The sequence below is a fragment of the Crassostrea angulata genome, chromosome 6, assembly GCF_025612915.1.
Source record: "Crassostrea angulata isolate pt1a10 chromosome 6, ASM2561291v2, whole genome shotgun sequence".
NCBI lineage: Eukaryota > Metazoa > Mollusca > Bivalvia > Ostreida > Ostreidae > Magallana > Magallana angulata.
Window position 1 is genome coordinate 183,173 of NC_069116.1, and position 14,974 is coordinate 198,146.

The following is a 14,974-nucleotide window of genomic DNA, read 5'->3' on the forward strand; positions in this document are numbered from 1 at the left end:
ATGGGGCATGTCATGATTCCAAAGGAGGATACAACTGTATTTGTACACCTGCGTATACGGGGAAAAACTGTGACAGTGGTGAGTACAGTTTATATAGTAGTTGTATAGCGGGGTATACAGTAAAGAAATACCTCCGTGTAAGCATTTTAAAAAAAAACGATTAAAAGGGCACCAACTAGTATAAATTGTTCATTTTTTATTATATTTTCTACACAAGTAACAAGTAAACTGCGACATGCCAACATTGAAAAAAGAGGGATTTAGTATTGAAAATGGTACATTTTCATAAAAACCCCTGGACAAACCAGATTATCAATGTTTTTAAAAAAATCTAATTATTGAGTCATTTTTTTTATATCGAAATCACATATTGAGAGAAAAAATATATATCTAGAGCAGATGAATAGTGCGGTTTTCATGCAAATTCCTATTAGGTTCTATTGTAAAAATGGGTAACTTTCGCGACGACAAGAAAATTAGAGTGGTAGAGGAATACTCTTTTAATCTAAAAATTATTTATATGATAGTTTAACTGCCTGCCCGAATTTTAATCAAAATATCTAGGGTAAAAGTAATATGACTTTGCCTAGTTAAGTCAGAAAACAGATAATTGTTAGACAGGCACTATGAAATGTGTATGTATATACAATGAAAAAGACATCTACATTTAGAAAACAATAATTGCTACACGGAACTTATAATTTTTCTAATTCATAGAGTAAAGTTTGCGCAGTTGTTTTTAATTAAAAGGACATTATTGGCAAAATACATTGTTTCACAGCCGCCAAGTGCAGTGACACTCCTTGTCAGAAGGGATCCTGCCGGGATACCGCGGGGGGTTACCAATGTAGCTGTCCTCCAGGGTATGCTGGGAAAAACTGTGATAGAGGTTAAAATGAGCTCTTGTATTCCTAAATCTCAGCCGGCATTTTCATTCTTTGTTTTTTATGTTTGAAAGTTTATTTACTTTTGTTTTGAATATTATTTTTCACGTAACTTATGAAAGAACTGACACTTTGGTAGACTTTTTGCATCGAAAATTAGCTATATTTCTTAAATTAGCTCTTAAATTGGTTTTTCAATGATAATAATTTAGTAGACTACCTCAGGGGGTTATGCTTTTATAACAAAATACTTTAACAGTGTAGATGCCTTGGTATTCGTGCAGTTTACTGAAAATGAAGTTATTTAGTAAATGTAATTTGAAATGTTGTCTATATTTTTGAGAGTGCAGTCTCTACTAAGTAAACGGTAATTAATTGTGCTGTATGTTATGTCAACTTTTGTTTTTGGTGTTAAGACCTTTCTTGTTGTCCAGAAATCTAATTATTTTTCTTTTCATCGTTGAAATCAGATAAAATATTTAAAATTCCACATTTATCCATTTTTTATAAAGTTATGGTTTTTTTGGAGTTATATATTAACATTGTTTAAAAAATATATGCTCTGAAAGTCTTTACATACGGATTTTCATCATTCGACGGGCCTTGTCAACCAATGATAAAGGGGTTTATGATTTCAGTCGCTACGTGCAGTGATGGCCCCTGTCAGAAGGGAACCTGTCGTGATACTGGCACCAGCTACACCTGCATGTGTTCTCCAGGATATGCAGGGACAAACTGTGACATGGGTGAGTGAACATCAGTCGTTTGATGCAAAGGTTATGTCTCCTTTTTAAAATTATAAGACCCTTGTTATGAATTGAAATATAATATGAATATACAGAGAATATCTCATTAAGTTCGAACACGATATAGCTACATCACAGATATGGAAAAACCTGTGTTAAGAATCTGGAAAATTACAAATAAATTCTTGTAAACTAAAGCAACAAATTTACAAATAAAGCGAACTCATTTTGAGTCCAGTATAGGCAAAAAATAACGAATAGGACATCAGTTTTGACGAAAATGAAGTAAACTTTTTATAGTTACATGTAACGGCACATCATTATGTTTAAGAGATTACTTTTACATATGATATTCAATGTACAATAGAACACATAAGTTTAGGTTTCACGTTTTTTTTAAAGTTAATGAATAGAAGAGTACAAATTTTTCTTTGTCTTGTATACTCCGTCCCGGGATATGTATGCACCACGGTTCCATATATCATTAGAAATTTATAAATATATCGTACCTAAAACGATGTTCATTCAAAGGTATAAAAAGAGATGTCTTCTTTGATGTGCCCAATCAAGCTTGTCGGGTTTTAATACCCGGCTTAAGATAAAATGTCTACAGAAATTTTGCATTGCAATAGACAAGAAACTTTCCTGATGATAACGTTAAAAAATTGTACGAGTTTTGCCGCGTGACTGCAAAAATGTCAACATTTCCAATTATTAATCTCTGTAAGAAGTCTTTTCTTTTCTGCGAATTTTTCCAAGAGAAAAATGACCATGTGCAAATGCAGATATCTTTAATTGCATTTTATTTTCAGGTGTATGTATTTTTATTAAAAATCGTCCAATGTGCTGCATAAATATTCTTGGACCGGCTATACTTAGTCGTTATTATCTGATTAAGAATACCTCACGAGTACAGATATAGAAAGGTAAAAACTTTTCCAAATTATACTGTGCATTAAAGTAAAAAAAGAATGCTTAATTATAGAATTCCTTTTTAAAAGGAAAACCGAAATACATCCCTCTAGCGTTTGCAATTCGATAGTTCTTCAAAACAGTTTTATTTTCTGTTAAGCCGCCAAATGTAGTGACAGTCCTTGCCGTAATGGAGCGTGTCTAGACACATCAACAGATTACCGATGTACCTGCTCTCATGGCATCGCGGGAACAAACTGTGACAGGGGTGAGCAAACCGTCTTATTTTGCCAAATATAATTAACATAGGAAAAAATCATTAATTTTAATACGTGAACTTTTTACACAAACTTGAAATGAATCTGCTTTAGCCGCCAAGTGCAGCGATTCACCATGTAAGCATGGGGCATGTCATGATTCCAAAGGAGGATGCAACTGTATTTGTACAACTGGGTATACGGGGAAGAACTGTGACAGTGGTGAGTACAGTTTATATAGTAGTTGTACAGCGGGGTATACAGTAAAGAAATTGTAACAGTCGTTAATATAGTTTATACTGTAATTGTACACCGGCGTTTAAAGGAAAGAACTGCCAGAATCGAAGAGTACATATTATACTGTAGTTGTACACCGGAGTATAGGGGAAAACTATGACAGAAGTAAGTACAGTTTATTCTGTAGTTTTACACAGGGCTTTACATGTAGGAACTGTGATAATGATTGTAACATTTTATACTGTATTAGTACACCGGGGTATATGGAGCAGAACTGTGACAGCAGTAAGTACAGTTTATGCTCTAGTTGTACATCGGGGTATACAGAGAAGAACATGGACAGTTGTGGGTACGGTTAATATAGAGTTGTACACCGGGATACACGGGGAGAGTAGAGAGTGCAGTTTAATAGGTCACCTGAGTCACTCAGGTGACCTATAGCAATTGGACTACATCCTTTTTTGTGCGTCGTCTTTCGTCCGTTGACAATTTGACATTTTTAGCTTAAGGTACAACGCCAATTTTGATGACTTTTGGTGTAAAGCATCTCTATAAGTAAGCTTTACTACCACCGGGGACTTATAGACGGGGCCAAATATGCAAAAAAAAAATTCAAAATTAAACAAATATATTTATATGAGAGAATCTAAATGTATAATTCTAATGTTCATAAAGCACTCTACGTAAATTGTGAAATTCACGATCCGTGATACACAGTTTTAAGCCTAAGGGTGGGGCAAATATAGCCATATAGTGAAATTATCCGGAGTACGTATTCGCCGAGGTATGTGTGGAAATCAACTGTATTAGTACACCGGGGTATACGAAGAACTGTGACAGTGGTAAGTACAGTTTATTCTGTAGTTGTATACTACGGTACAAGGGTAAGAACTGTGACAGTGGTAAGTACAGTTTATACTGTAGTTGTATACTACGGTACAAGGGTAAGCACTATGACAGTGGTAAGTACAGTTTATTCTGTAGTTGTATACTACGGTACAAGGGTAAGCACTATGACAGTGGTAAGTACAGTTTATACTGTAGTTGTATACTACGGTACAAGGGTAAGAACTGTGACAGTGGTAAGTACAGTTTATACTGTAGTTGTATACTACGGTACAAGGGTAAGCACTATGACAGTGGTAAGTACAGTTTATTCTGTAGTTGTATACTACGGTACAAGGGTAAGCACTATGACAGTGGTAAGTACAGTTTATTCTGTAGTTGTATACTACGGTACAAGGGTAAGAACTGTGACAGTGGTAAGTACAGTTTATACTGTAGACCATGTTTAATGGGAAAAAACTGTGACTGTGGTTACAACAGTTTTCCCTGTAGTGTACACCGGGATATACGGGTAGGAACTACATTGTATGCCATATGTTAGTACAGTTTGCAATGCACAATGAGTTATACAAGAGGGATTGTAAAATTGATTAGTATGTTTCAAACTGCCAAACCTGATATATATTAAAACTAGTAAAAGAATATTCTTAATGTTAGTATTATTTTCATGAAAATAACACTCGTGTTGATAAATTATACATATTTTTTTAAGCTGTGACTTGTAGTGATCACCCGTGCCATCTTGGTACCTGTACGGATATACATAATGGCGTCAGGTGCTCCTGTCAGCTAGTGTATACAGGGACATACTGTCAGACTAGTAAGTAAATTATGCACTTTTTGTTATATACATCGCAAACAAAAATCATTATACGAGATGTTAGTAAATGCTACTATTTTTCAATTTTAATAGCCTTTCATAAAAACCGAATATAACTAGATTCATAAGCCACCATAAGTCTTCTTCTTTAAAAGATCAATAAACAAGATTATGTTGTTAATATTATAACAAAGAAACATCGAGCATTTAAGTATATTTAATTACAATATGCCAATTCAGAGGTAACATGTAGCAATCACCCCTGTCAACACGGCACGTGTACAGATGAAAGGAACGGGTACACCTGTCTTTGTGACGAGGGATTCACTGGGAGCAACTGTGATTCTAGTAGGTACACACTGGACCGTTCTTTAAACAGACACAAACTGATTTAAGTATGATTCATTTCATTGTTATATTAGTTTGCTCTCCGTTATTATGGTACGTTTGTAAAGATCTAAAAGATGAAAAATTGACCTACATTCCCAATGTTTACAAAATCATAAACAGACTATACATATATATATATATATATATATATATATATATATATATATATATATATATATATATATATATATATATATATATATATATATATATATATATAATTTGGTTTATAGATATGACATGTTCAGTTCGTCCATGTCTACACGGCCAGTGTACTGACCGGGGATCATCAGGGTTTCTGTGTAAATGCAACGTCAAGTACACAGGACACACGTGCAATACACATATTCAAACATTTTTGGGAGTTGATTTTAATCAACTCTCCTATGCACTTACTCGGGCAAAACGAAAGTGAAACAGTATTTGGACCTAAGCACAAATCAATACCGCTGACAACACTTAGTTCTTGAAAATAATCGATAAATTCGATGCTATGTAATCTGAAACATTGTTTTTCAGAAAAACTTATTTATTAATACCATGAAAATGATAAGATGTTAAATTGTACAAACAGTTTAGATATATTATTAAAGTCGTATGTATTCCTATGCTAGAGTTCAATGTAATCTCGTTCAACCAGACGCTTGGCTGTCTCCGTTAATATCCGACAAAACAGATAAACGGAGACAACCGGGCGTTTGGTTGAACAAGACAAGAGTTCAATCTTGCATGGATCTATACAATTTCTTAGAAATATTTCGATTACTGAAACTACTTGCCATGCAAAATCACATATCGTTGATTTTGAATAAATGATAATCGATAAAATCAACTTTCGTGAGTACTTTGGTACTTTGATTTAAATATACTTAAAAAACAGTTTAATATAAGATAAAACTTTTTTTGGATATGATAAACAAATTTTCTACAAAGTATAAACATACTTTGCCTACGTCATGATACTATGCGCAAGGAAAACGTGGAAATCTATCCATTTTGCTTAAAGTGTTGCATTAATTACGTCTGTTCATATGAAGCATGTTGAAGATAAACTAGACTTTAAGGAATAAATCAATTATTTCTTTTTATTGAACCAGAATAACATGATGTGGGGCAGTTTATGCATGCTTAAAATATGCAGCTATTCTTTAAATTATGAAATTTTCTTTATTAACCAAAATGTTAAGTAATTTGAAAGACTTAATTAACGAGTGCAATTATGATATGTTGTCAATAAACAAATAAGGTTTTTTTTTTCATAAATATCAGTGATAAAATGCAGTAGTCACCCGTGCGATCGAGGAACATGCCAGGACACATCTCACGGATTCTCTTGCACGTGTGAACTTGGATACAAAGGTGAAACATGCAACATATGTAAGTATTATCTCTTTGAATTTTAACATACTTTTATATTTAATGGTAAAAATATGAACAAAATGTATCCTGTAGATATTTAAAGACATTATCTAATAAGTATTTCATTTTTATTAATATTTTTAATCTCTAGTGAAGTCTAAAAGAGATTTATTTTAGATTTACAGTATTTAAATCGTATTTGTCTGATATTAATTTTCTTACCTCGCCAATGTAACAATGATGTAAGGAGGTTTCTGTTCCAGCTGTACAGTGCAGTGACAGTCCCTGTCAACACGGAACCTGTCGTGATGTCGTCCAGAGATACACCTGTTCCTGCCATCCGGGGTACTCGGGAAAGAACTGTGATACAGGTATCATGTCACCAAACTAAATAGTAGATTTTATTTTTGATAATTTATGAAAAAAATACCACCTATTAAACTTCGTTTTTTTAGCAAAATTTTGCACCTATAGTGTCCTGTTCCAATGCTTTTTGCACAATTACGCACTTTGAATTTTTTTTTTCAAAGTGCGTTCATTTTGGGACCTAGTCAACGCACTTTGAAATTTTTTTTTTTCAAAGTGCTTTGATATCGTCGATATTAACGCACTTTGAAACAAGAGGCCAATTGGCCTTAACGGTCACCTGAGTAGCATATATCCAATACACAAACTTGTCATGGAGTCTCATAGAAGAATTATAAATTTGTAATGACAACCACATTTAATTCAAAAAGAAATGTGAAACCTATAATTTTGGTGAAAAACTAAAAGATCTGGTCTACAAAATAATGAATTTAGTTTTCCTTTCAGGTGTGTGGGAGTAAAGAAGATAATTTTTTAACGTTATATGCATTAACATCTATACATCCATTTGGCCCTGCCCTAGAGTCAAAACCCATACCCCAGGGGACATGAAAATTAAAATTTCAGTAGAGGACTTCCTGGTAAACATAATTATTTGTCGGTTTTTTTTATACAGATGTGTGAGAAAAGAGAAGAAGATTTTTAAACATTATATGCATTAACACTTTATTGCCATATTGCCCCCCCCCCCCTCATGTCCTGAACCCCTGACCCAGGGGCCATGAATTTCACAATTTAGGTAAAGGAGATTGTGGATATCATAACCATGTATTCAGTTTTTTGCCCACATGTGTGGGAGTAGAGAAGAAGATTTTTTAAGATTTAAATCATTTTTACTGTATGGCCATATTGGCCCCACCCTAGAGCATGAACACCTAACAAAGGGGTCATGAATTTCACAATTTTAGTAGAGAGCCTCATGGACATCATAATCATGCATTTAGTTTTTAACAAATATATATAGGAGTAGAGAAGAAGATTTTCTAAGATTTAATACATATTTACTATTTGGCCATATTGGCCCCACCCTAGAGCCTGAACCCCTGACCGAGGGGTCATGAATTTCACAATTAAGGTAGAGGGCTTCATGGACATCATAAACATGCATTTAGTTTTTAACAAATATATATGGGAGTAGAGAAGAAGATTTTCTCAGATTTAATACATTTTTACTATATGGCCATATTGGCCCCACCCTAGAGCCTGAACCCCTGACCCAGGGGTCATGAATTTCACAATTTAGGTTGAGGGCTTCATGGACATCATTATCATGCATTTAGTTTTTAACAAATTTATATGATAGTAGAGAAGAAGATTTTCTCAGATTTAATACATTTTTACTATTTGGCCATATTGGCCCCACCCTAGAGCCTGAACCCCTGACCCAGGGGTCATGAATTTCACAATTAAGGTAGAGGGCTTCATGGACATCATAACCATGCATTTAGTTTTCAACAAATATATATGGGAGTAGAGAAGAAGATTTTCTAAGATTTAATACATTTTTACTATATGGCCATATTGGCCCCACCCTAGAGCCAGAACCCCTGACCCAGGGGCCATAAATTTCACAATTTTGGTAGAGGGCCTCATGGACATCATAACCATGCATTCAGTTTTTTCCTCACATGTGTGGAAGTAGAGAAGAAGATTTTTGAAAATTTGGCTTTTTTTGCATATTTGGCCCCGCCCGTGGCACCCCAGGGGTGGTAGAGCCATAAATTTCATAATTTAGATTCTTCTTACCATAGAGATGCTTCACACCAAAAATGGTAACGATTGGCCTGGTAGTTTTCAAGAAGAAGTTAAAAATGTAAAATTGTTAACGCACGACGCACGATGCACGACGCACGACGCACAACGCACGACGACGGACGAAGACCAATTGCAATAGGTCACCTGAGTGACTCAGGTGAACTAAAAAAATGTTTAGGGTTTAGTGAAAATAGATGATAGTTTTAAGGACAAATAAATGATTGTTTTAACCTTGTTTACCTTAATGTGATATATTTAAAAAAAAGAACTCATTGCAGCTTGATAAACAGTTTCTAGATGAATGTTTTTTCTTTTCTCATAAGGAGGCTTGAACTATCCAAATATGACATAAACTTTATCGCTTAGCAACTGCATTTTCCTTTTTTGAGAAAACAGCAAATTTACTTCTTATCTAGTATATTGGGCTATGCCCGAACGAATATGGTTTATAGATATGAATAATGGAGATCAATGTATAATATACTTCAACTGGCTTCTTGCAAATATGATGTGAAAAAGGATACCTTTGTTCTGTTTATCAAAAAGAATATGATCTTTTAGAAGATCAGTGCGAGAAAATTAACCCACATCCTAATGCGTTTTTTTAGGTTTATAATAATTTAATGTCCGTTAATGTTAATATTATTAAATTGAAGTGATTTATTTGATTAGAACACGAAAATAGGGTTAATGTTGAAACACATATAGTCTTTAACATACCAATGGTGAAATTTTTGTTCGGCCAGCTCACTTTTACAATAACACTGAATGTACTTATACAACGCATATTTCTTTTTCCGATCTTAAATGTTTACCCAAAGTTGCTGAATATCATATGTTTTGGAAGAAAAAATGAGTGACTAGGGACCTTCATCTTGTAATCAATTAAATGCTGCACTGGTATTTGACCTTTATCTTTGGTTAACCCCTCCCCCTTCTCCATCTCCGTACTAAATACGGTAAATTAGACCCACCAGTGTTAACATCTTCATACAATCAACAAATTAGAAATTCAGTTCCAGAATATGTGATATAAAAATAGTTTTTCAAAGTGCATTAGGAATGTCAATACTAAAAAATGTTGATGTAACTTCATAACGCACATTGAATTTTTTTTTCAGGGTGGGTTAACTTGGTCCAAAATTAAACGCATTTTGTAAAAAAAAATTCAAAGTGCGTTCATTTTGTCCAAAATTTAACGCACTTTGAAACTATTTTTCAAAGAGCGTTAGTTTTTCAAAGTGCGTTGCCACAGTGCCCCATTTTTCTGTTTAGGTATTGTTTATCAATTCAGGGTTGACAAATGGATTTTTGAAATTGTCCCCACAAAAGAAAACCCGGTTTGCTGTCACATTGATAGCTTTTCTCTTGTTTAATAAGTTGTTTAAAATAAAACTATTAAATTTTTTATTAAAACGAATGTCGGTATACTTTTGTGTTGTTTCAAAAACCAGCTACAACATGCAGGGACAACCCCTGCCAGCACGGATCGTGTACAGACCAATCAGGAGGATACGTGTGCAGGTGCTCGTCGGGGTACACAGGGAAAAACTGCCAAACATCAGGTAGTTAGATTTATGTCCGTTGAATTTATTTCTGACTTGTTTATAGTAAAGATTTTAATTTATTTTATATACAATATCAAATATCAAAGTTTAAGTCAAAAGTGTAATATTTTCCAGAACCATGCAAGTCTAATCCTTGTGGACATGGCCGATGTATCAGCAGAAGCGGTTCATTCGTCTGTCAATGTGAAGGTGGTTATACAGGACAAAAATGCGACAAAAGTGAGTTTTTAAAACATCTCATTTAGAAAACATATTTCATGTCCCATCTTTAAGAAATGGAGTTTGATGGTTTGTCATTTCTTGTGTGAATTAGGTCAAATAGGAGAATAAAATGCAAAACGGATTTGTAAAAAATGAAAAACAACATCAAAACTGACGTTTAGAGAATATAAAAGATCTCCTTAAATTAAAAAAAAAACCATAACAAAAACAAAGGGCAATATGCTTTCTAACAAATCGTCTATAGAAATTTTTGGGAGTTCATATCATTCAACACTCCTGTGCAGTTTTCCAACAAACCGAAAGTAAAACAGTGTTTGGACCAAATCACAAATCTTCGCCGCTGACAAGAATTATTTCCTGAAAATAATTGATAAATTCGAAATAATGTATGCTAAAGCATTGTTTTTCGAGGAAACATGTTTATAAATACCTTGAAAATAGTCAGATTTTAAATGGTACGAACAATTTCAATATTTTTTGTAGTTGTATGTATTCTTACGCCAGAGTTCAATATAGTCTCATTTAACCGTCTCCGTAAATCTCCGACAAGCAGAGACTCTTTCTTGCTTGCCCGGGATTAACGGCGATAGCCGAGCGTTTGGTTGAACGAGACGAGAGTTCAATATTGCTTGGATCCATAAATTTTCTAGAAATATTTCTATCACTGATATATAGTTTGATTGACATTATTCTATCTTTAAACATTACTAAAAATGATTTTTTTCAACATCCTTGTGTCGAAAAAGTCCGAAAATTCATATGATAAAAAATGTGCGTAACTTAAATACAGATTAGAAACTACCTGTACTTGTCATGCAAAATAACATATCATTGATTTTAAAATAAATAAACATCGATAAAATCAACTCCCGTCAGTTCTTCGGTACTTTGATTGGATAAGCAATTAAATATTAATTTATTCTTTTTTATTCTTTTTCAACACAAGTGTTGACATGTAGCAATGATCCATGTGAGCACGGAACATGCAGTGACAGAGGATCTGGGTTCTACTGTACCTGTAACGCTTAATACACTGGGCACACGTGCAATACACGTGAGTTTTCACTGCTTTCTAACTAGCATAATCTTCTTTGTATCATTTGGCTAATATTTATAGTCTAGCGAAAGAGTTGTGCAGTGTCATCATTTTAAAGACATCAAATTTAATTTCTGTTAAGTGTTTAATAAGGTTACAAATTAAAAATCAATTTACCAGTAAATGAGTTTATATCTAGAACTCACTCGTTAATTTGATGAATTGAAAAATCACAATTTAAAGTTCTAACAATGTGTATATATAAAAAAATATGTACATAAATATCTGCGCACTTTAATTGATGTAAAATTAAAAAATACATTGTAATTAATAAACTGTAGGAATGTTTACATAGTAATTAAGATACTATATAATAACTGTCTTTTCAGTGATAAATTGCAGCTCCCGTCCATGTGTTCACGGTTCATGCAGAGATACCTCTCTCGGATATGTATGTACATGTGACCTTGCCTACAGGGGAGACAATTGCGATACACGTTAGTAGCATTGCCAGCTTATTTGTTATATTCATAATATTGTTTACCTTACAAATATTATTTATTAATGTATATGGATACATGTTCTTATTGTTTGCAGTAATAAGGTGTAGTGACTCCCCTCCGCCTTGCCTTCGTGGATTGTGTAAAGACACCGCCGCTGGTTTCGTCTGTGATTGTCCGTCTAAATATTCAGGAAAAAGGTGCGATACTCGTAAGTAAACTTCATACATTATACCAATTTTTCAGAATTAAAAGCTCTCATTTTGCACGTGCATAACACATTAGATTCTTTTCTTTTAAAATTCGTTCCCCTTTTTATTGCATAAGTGCTGTATAACAAATGATATGAGGATTTTCGGTAATAACAATTTGGCGTAATACGTTGCTATCCCAACTGAACCGAATAAAGCAGTATTTTTGAATTTAATTAATTTTTAATAATATATTACAAACATATATGGATTCAAATTCCAATTATAATATGTAGATTCAATGAAACCCTTTGCCGCCAAATCCTCGAGTCGCCGAAAAATATTATATTTCGTGTTAAATTGCACGCTTTACGAAACAAAGTTACATCTTTTTGCATTCAAAGTTTGTTTAGCAATACATGGCTAATTATTATTTTAAGCAATAAAATGTAGCAGCCATCCATGTATACGCGGTACCTGTGTGGATTTACAGCGAGGCTATGTTTGTCAGTGCAACCCTGGGTTCACAGGGGAGATATGTAATATTCGTAAGTAAAAAAAGAGAGACCTGTATCCATAAAATTAGACATAAAATGAAATTCGGTCATAAACGCATATTCGTTAAAATTAGTTTACTTTAAATTGTACACTTTTTTCGTTTGAGTTGATTTCAAATAATATTTACTTGTATCAGAGATTTTCCTGCCACAGTTGTCAGCATCATTAAGTCAATCAAAACCAAACTCTGGAAACTCTGCAAGTCATCAAAATTCACAAATTGGTATTCATAATATGACTTTAACAGTAAATAATCCGGTTTATGGAGGAAAGAGCGGAGCAAAGACTTCCCTTCCAGTAAATCAAAATCCAACTTTCAGCACTTCAATATATAACGCCGTTGGTTTTACCAATTCTAGAACAACTACGAAAACCAAAACAAGTGGTCCTAATGGGAACATTGTCGTATCAAATCACAAAGTTACACAATCCTTATATGGCACAAACAAATCTTCACGACAAACAAACAGTCAGCAAGGAGCAGGTACACTTTCGCACACGGCGCGTTCATTAGGTGTTCCTGCTGTGACTGATTCTGTATTTGGCAATAAAGGACCGGCATCAAAACCTACTCAGTCTCCTAGCGTACTTAGTGCCACGATTAACGTGACTCATGTAGCTAACATCGTACCTGGAGGAATCAGTGGACAAAGCGGGAGTGGAGTGCAGGGTGGACACAGTAATCATGCTGGTAGTGGAGGTGGGAGTGGTGGTGGAAATGGAGGTGGCAATGCCGTTGGACCTAAAATCACGACTAGTAAGTTTTGCTGTATGTTGAACTTGGGAAGAAAGATTAAGAAAATATAATGAAAATTAGTGAAAATATTTATTCTGTTTTGAGAGTTTAACAAGTTTTCTTTTTAGGTCAGAACGTTAAAGTAAACAGCGAGAAGAAATGGCCATTTGGTAAGTTGTGTGATTTATTTTTTAAGCATCGAGGTATTTTTTGACATAGCTACATTGTATGTTTAAGTATATTGACAAACCGTGCTATTGCAGGCATTATTACTGCAACAGTGGGAGCCGCACTGGCTCTATCAGTTCTCGCAACTGTTTGCATATGCTGTTATTTCTTATGGAAGCGCTCATCGAAAAAGAACAGAAGGAAGAAGTTCAAAAGATGGGAGAAAAAGATTCGACCACAACCTCCAACGAAACGCCCTAGGCACCTGCGTTATTGAAACTTTAGATTTTTTATTTAAACTTCATAGTTTTTTAAAAATAATAATATATGAAGTGTACTTTTCTATCAATATCAATGGCGATTAATGTTGTATATCTTATTAATAGAATAAAATGCTTATTGAAGTTTTAAGTATGGTTTGATGTCAATTGGTTCATTAGCAGGACAATACAACGCAAGTTCCTTTCATATATATATATATATATATATATATATATATATATATATATATATATATATATATATATATATATATATATATATATATATATATATATATATATTATTATTATTATTATTATTTATTGAATTATATAACACATAATTCACATTTTACATTTTACAAATAATTATTTTTTAAGAATCGTAATTCATCAAAAGTAAAAGCTTACGCTTGGGGTAATGTCTCGGTCAAAACATAGGAGCAAAACATTGCATGCAATCGGGTTGACGGGCCTTAACAAAAACCTACATGGGCAAGATGACACCAATGTTTATCACTTCTAAGCTTATGATAAACATTTCAAAACAGTGGCAAGAAAAAAAAACCCTTTTCATGATAAAATGAGACCGATATACTGATCCACAAAGCATTATGTATGAATTTCATAATACTAGTACATGATATTTGTTTCAGTTTCGATTCTTTTTATAGCAATGACTTAATTTGAAATTTAGATTTTATTCTGGTTTTTATACAAGAATGTAAATGAAAAAGAGTAACATAGATATACATGTTGCCTACCATTTGATAATTTAGAGATATACGACACGTTATCAGGGCGTAGCTGCCTAAACGCCAGCATGCCATAGCATGCACTTCGTTTGTTAAAAAAAAATAAGAGAGAAAGATATATTATCAAATATGAATCCTCCAAATTGCTGATAATATAACGTATCATCTTATGTCATGGTTTATACTGACTGTTAAAATAGGATTCAGGAACATGTACGGGTTTATTATTTTCATAAAGTATGTGGTATCTGTGTATCTTTGAAACATACCAGTTGCAAAAGCAACAACAGAGAGGTATTTCGGTGTTCTCAGGCTCTATAAAACCTATATCCATTCTACAATAAACAATGACAGTTGGTCATCACTCCGACTTCTTTATATTCATTATGACTTTGAAATTAATATTGA

General features: G+C 33.5%; 1 pseudogene; it reads left to right on the top strand.

Moving 5' to 3' along the window:
* Positions 1-13,954, top strand: LOC128190487 (fibropellin-1-like; annotated as a pseudogene).
* Positions 13,955-14,974: the final 1,020 nt, after the last annotated feature.